The sequence below is a fragment of the Myzus persicae genome, unplaced genomic scaffold (genome assembly GCF_001856785.1).
Source record: "Myzus persicae strain clone G006 unplaced genomic scaffold, MPER_G0061.0, whole genome shotgun sequence".
Lineage (NCBI taxonomy): Eukaryota > Metazoa > Arthropoda > Insecta > Hemiptera > Aphididae > Myzus > Myzus persicae.
Window position 1 is genome coordinate 623,419 of NW_019100814.1, and position 7,174 is coordinate 630,592.

The following is a 7,174-nucleotide window of genomic DNA, read 5'->3' on the forward strand; positions in this document are numbered from 1 at the left end:
ACCTAATGTAATGCGCGACTACGATTTAAAACACGTGTTATGCAACTGAGTACTGACGCTATTGAAACGATTGTGCAACATTATTGTGTAAATACCTATAAAACGGGGGTATAAAATTAAAAATTACGTTTTCTAAAATAAATCAGCGAATTGATTTTGGGATAAATTATCGCCCTTATGAATACTATCGCTCACCGTTCAATGATTTTTTTGTTAATATGGGGATGGGGATATGTATATGCAGCTAATTGAACAAGATATATATTCACTTATAATAGCACATTATTAATATTATGATTAATTTACATTCCCTGTGTAGGACGAGCTTCTTCATAAAGTATGTATTATATTCCGTTTTTATATTTTGTATTAATAATTAAAAATGTTCGTACAATACACATTTGAAGACAAATAATAAATTACAACTTATTACTGTATGTGGTGCTAATTATAATGAGTTCTCCCCGTGACTTTTTCTTGTCATAAAAATACATAGTTTTTTATATATAGTGCGTAAAACAATAAAATTCATAAAAAAATAATAACTCTGCAGGTTGAATATTTTCGAAACAATATTTAAATGATTAGATCAGAACTTATTTAATATAGTATAATTGATTTTATGTTACAATAGTCTATATTAAAATTTAAAAGTTTAATTAAACTGAGTATAAATAATTGGCATGATGACTGGTGCCATGGTATATTAACATAATATTAACACTCTCAGCGTATAATAATATGCATAACTTCTAATTATTATTATTATTAAAACGCTAGCATTGAAAATCGGTCACGATACCCGATTTAAAAAATAAAATCCATACAGAATTTCACTAATTGGTGATTAAATCATCAAATTATCTAGGCAATGTATTTTTAATTTCTTATAAATTTTAATTGTACATAAACTATATCATCTTCTTTTTCACACAATTATTATAAAAATTTAGATTTGATGGTGATGATAGAAATCATTGTTAAACATTTTTTAGTACGTGTTTACTGCTTAGAATACCATACGAAAGCATACAGTGTAAAAATTCTATTTAAATATCACGATATCACAGTTTTATGAACATAAATTTACTTTTTTTGAAAATGTAAGTACACTATGTATATTATTATTATCGTTACAACCAACGACTATGAATATACTTTAGTTTTTTAAAATCACCTTTTATGTTTTCATGAGCTGTGACTAAAAATATCATTGAAACGGATTTCAGAAAATAAAATAATATACTAACGAGTATTTACGTGCTTTATACTCAATATTAACTATGTACCTAATATTATTTTTGATCATAAATTACATTTAATTATAGTTTTACTAATAATAATCATCTTAAACATTGATTTGAATTTGTTTGATTTGAATTTAGTAAACCGTTAAGAAATTGTATTTCACATCGACAATAAAAACAGCTTTCGACGTACACAGTGAAAAATAAATGAACACAACTATTTTACGATAGTATGTCTGGTTCTGAATGTTTTGAATCGATTTCTGGGACATATTTTTTTTTATAAAAATTATAGTCTAACAATTTCAACTTCGTATTTATTTATTTTTATTTTTATAACATTAAAATCATATTCCAACATTAAACCATATCAAAATCCAATTTAACTACATAAGTTTAATAACGCCGTAATATAAAACATTTTTTTAAAATAAATATAAAGATTTAAATGTTTATTTTCCTACGTTCTATATAATAATAATACATTATGTACCTAGCAACTAACGACGATTTTATCGTAATCGTTTATACATGTTTTTAATGATTACTACTTAATTTATTATCCGGTTATAACTTATATGATTTGAATTTAATATTAAGGATCCGGACAAAATCGAAAAACCTAATGTTATTTAGTCATTATATTTATTTATAGAAATTCAATTACTAGAGTGCCAAGTCATCGTCTCTAGATGTACTTTTCTCGTAATATATATGAAACGCGTGGTCTGGCATTTTCTATATTTACTATATATTATCAAAAGTTTCAAACTGGAACGATTGTATATTATTTCATAACTATTTGTTCATGTAGGAGGATTCAATGAAACTTTATCAAAAAATAAATAAACACAATTTTTAGTCGAAAAAATTAGGGAAACATTGAAATGTATTTTGATCATTAATAATATCGGCATTTACATATTATAGAAGTTATCAATTTACATTAGGATTTGAAATGTATTATCAACCATCAATTTAACCACTGATTTAAGTTATCAAAACAACATTAAAACGACCATTTATAGACTCAAAGAATTGGGATAGGACACTTAAAATCAGTAAAACAAAGTATCAAAGTATCATAGACTATATAGTCATAACTCATAACTCATGATTAGTAAGACGCGTGTGTCTACTTGTTCGATATTGGATGAATAACAAATATAAGCTAATAAAAATTTATCTTAGAACCCGAAATAATTAATGCTAACTTTAAAATCTACTTTAATTAAAAGTGATAAATAATCAATGTTTTAAGTTGAAATATTATAAAGGAATGTACTATACATGGAATATATTATGTAGGGACCTATATTATGTGGAATATATTTGATGTACGCTTACGGTTACGGTTGATTAAAGTTTTGGTGTAAGATCTTTGGAATAATCAGGTGGTAGGAAAAGGACATATAAGACTTAACTAGCTGATTTAAAAAACTTATTTTTCACTTTTCAGCTTTTTTCATTCAAAAAACAAAATAATTGTTGTAAATATTGTTATATTTCACACTCATTAAAATAATTTAGAATAATTATTATTGCTTGGTCACAACGAAAACAATTTTAGGCATCTTTATTATTAATTGTACATAAATATTAAATATTGTGTAATATCATGTAACATTATACTGTAATCATATTAAAATAATTTTGCATAAAGATTTTGAATACTATATGATAATTTAATTATACACTACAATTAATATATAAACATATATCAACAGTGTTCTTTAAAGTAAAATAAAACAAATTATACAATTACCATAACATTTAAGTCGATACTTGGAATATTGTGTGCAGGTACCTATAAGTTAATCCAATTTAATGACTTTGTATTAAATTAAACGTTTAATTTTAATTTTAATAATAATCGAATATTTTATCATAACTGCAGCAGTGTAAAAAAGAATAATTAACGTTAATGGATATTGAATGAAGTATCCCTCTCAGTATCCGATAAAGAACTCGATTCTTATACTCTTTGAAAAGTGTTAGTAAAACTTACGTTTTATATTTATTATTTAGTTTTTAATTTTTTATACAACTCAAAATATACTCAACTGTATAAATTAAACATTCTTTGATTCATTCTCGTAATATTTTATCATCATTAGTAGATACTAATTATTATTACTATTATTATTATTATTATTATTATTATTATTATTATTATTATTATTATTATTATTATTATTATAACTGAATGGTGAACACCAATGAAAAATAATATATATTTTACATACTTTTTTTTAAGTTTAAAAATAACAGCTTATTTACTTATTCGTACTTTAATCACAATGTTAACTTCTCAATAATTAACTTACGACTTACAAATTTGTACGTGAATCATACGCTGCAGATAAATACTGTACAACTATCAATCACATTACCGATAATATGCAATGTGTATCACATACAGAGTGATTCACCAATCATGAATTATGATCAACCCCTTTTTTCTTCAATAACGCAGTGTGCTAAAAATAATCTGTGCCTATGTGTAATTACTTGAATAACCAAGCATGGCGATTACTCACCTCTATTTGTATTTCAAATATTGGATTTATTCAAATTTTGTTGTTGGAATTTTTATGCGGGTAAACTTAAAGACCATATTATTTTTAAATCTAAACGAGATATTTTTATACTACTTAGGGTGTTTCTTTACAAATTTCTGTTTTTCTCAATTAGAATCCCGCTGTTTACAATAAATTATTTGGTGGATATATTTTCTGATTACTACTATGACGTATCAAAATCAAAATTAAAACTAGCCGTGTTCGAGTTATTAAACTTCAAGTACCTACTAAGAGTTAAGACTAATAAGTCCACGATAATGAGTTTGTAAGATATATGAGGTATGCTGATTTGAAAATTTTAGTGATTAATATTAATCGATGACTAATAGTAAGTTGTGAAAATGTACAAAGTATAATAAATAATACATCCTATATTACATATTATATTTTTGTTAAAATCATTTTTAAGGGTTATCATTCTTATCATAAACTTTTTAATAACTGGAAAACTACTCGTTCGAAATGTAAACTACGCTCGCATCAGAATATTAAAAAAAAATATCCACTTATTTATCTGCCTTAAAAAGAAGGAGATGGGCTTCTCATAAGAAAATCAGAAGTTTGTATCACCACTCTTCGTCCTTAGAGTAGTATATACAAAACGGTCTTCAAGTATATTTTTAAATTTCAAAAAATCAGAATTTGAATAAATTCAATGATAAAGAAAAAACGGGAGTGAACAATGAGCACGCTTGGTGATTCATCCCGTATAATCATGGTTGAAATAAACAGATTATCGCACATATGCTCGGATTGTTATCATTAGATAAAAAAATGGCTGCGTAACGGGATATAATTTTTATATTCTATGATATCACAGATATCGATTTTACGTACCTTCTTAACTTTATTACTATTACAGACGGCTTTGAAACTTTTCAGAATTCACATAAAATATATTTGACCTTTAGTTTAGTTTGCTAATATTTATTTCTACGTTTAAATTTATACGATTTAAGACTTTCAAATAGGAGGTAATAGTTAATATTATGTACCATTGTGTTGGATCTCAGCATTGTAAGGTTAGGTCTGTATTATGCGTTTAATCAAACTATTATTGGACAATATGATTGATTCTTGGGCGATACCCATTTATAGATGAGTCAATAAAAAAAAATTCACTTTAATGGTAATATCGCAGCTACCGTCAAAGTCATCAAATATTAAAATAACTGTAAAATCGTTTTTCTCAGTTCAATATATCACGTCGATCTCAGACGGTCTTATGTAAAAACGTGTGATAAGTTTTGTGTTTCTATAGATTATGCAAAGTACATCAAAAACGATTTTGGTTTTTCTATTATCATTGGCATTAAAAAGACAACCGTTTTTAAAACGATATTCGTCTTATTAGTATGTGTAACCATTATATTATAGGTACCTATATACAGATTTTACATACATTAATATATTATTATTTTATGCATTACATGAATACACAATCGTTCTCATTACAATTATTATATGGGTAGGACGAGTAGGTACAACTTTAAATTATATAATAGTCATATAGTTCAACTTTTAAAAAGGTCTACCTTGAGCAGGAATAATTTATTTTTTCCTCTCTTAAATCGTTTCATCTTTGTTATAAATTGCGCGTCCCAAATATTTCTAATATTCATAATATTTTGATATTAATTTGAGCCAATTTTTAACAGGGTTTCATGTTACCAGACGAAAAAAAAAATTAATTAGAGCTTGTATGACTTATATACATCGGTAATTAAATTCTGTAATATCGTTACTTATCAAATGTATAATGTATAATTTCTATTTAATTCAAAATACTCGTGTAACTTAATTTATTAACATTATTTTTCTGAAACATGTACATTTTGTGCATACCTAATACAGTAGATTTGAAAGAAAACTGGTGCAAATAAAATATATCTGTTAGTTTTTGACTTTTATTTCTAGTGCTCGTACATCACTTAGCAATTCTCCAGACTCAATTAAATCAATACCTAGTCGATTTCATCAACACTTCAAAATTTATAAATAAGTTGTACAGTTGATTATTGTACAAATTGTATGATATTTTATTGTGCATATTATATATTGTAAACATTTGTTTGTATATTTCAATGGCCTTTGCTGTCGAAGGTTTTCTTTAATAAAAAAATTAATAAACCAAGAATTAAAGTTTAATTAAATTTGCTATATATTTTTTTAGAAATTCGCCTTGTATACTAAAATAATGTTTTATACTCAATACATTTTTAATCTTAAGACACTAGATTGATAGTGATTTGTAGCCTAACTATTCGCGTTATAGTCTATTAGTTTAATGTACTCGTATTTAATCTTCAATGTTTTCTAGATATTATATTCTTGAATAAAAAATGTGAAATAACGATGCATAAATAAACATAATACAATTTAATTAGGTAATACTGTAACTTATACATAAATATTACTTTGATATAATATTCTGTTTTGTAAAAAAAAAAACATAGCATTTCAAACTCTTCATGGTTATGACTAAGTTATTCATTTTTTATCATGCAATTTATAATAGTTTATATGTTTGGTTAAATTTAAAAATAAAAATAAGTAATACGCCTAAATGAAATAAGGTATATTAAATAGGTTTTCAATGAAGCATATGCGGTGAAGTATGAAAATGATTGCAATCATTTAACTAAAAATATACACGGAACTCAAGTATAGTGAAGTAGTGAAATGTACAAGTAGTTAAAATAAATTTTAAATCATCATTCAATTATAAAAAAAATCATTTGTTAATAAACAATGAATAATATAAACGTTGCTTGGTTATTCATCAAACATTAAATTAACTCATCCACGTATTTCATAATTCGGTATCGTCTTCACTATGACTTGTAATTGCTTATTTTTATTTTATACGAAAAAATGAAACATCAAACTCGTAGTTGTCAGTAAATTTAGTCTTATTAGTTATTTTAGGCACCCATTGATTTCAATACCATCACTCGAATAATCTAGTATATTTGTTTTAATAACCCTTTATTACCACAACAATAGCTCTTATATAGGTTCCCAGACACAAATAATCGAGTAGTGTTGAATTATTATGTTTTCGTGTTGTGTGTGTGACTGTGTGAGCGTGTGTGCGTAATACATAACTCGAGAAAACGGTCGTCGGGGGTTTTAATGGATTTCGTCTTCGCGAATTTTCGTGGGAGGGATGAAAATAATATGTTTGGGCGGGACAACGCGGTAGCAGGAAAAATAAAAGCGATAAATAAAAATGTAACGTGGCCTTAAGAAAATAGTGCCTAGAATCCATTTAAGTCTATCCGCGTTTTTGTGCGGTATTGGAGACGCAAATTCGATTTGGTCCTATTACCGACCGCGGTCCGG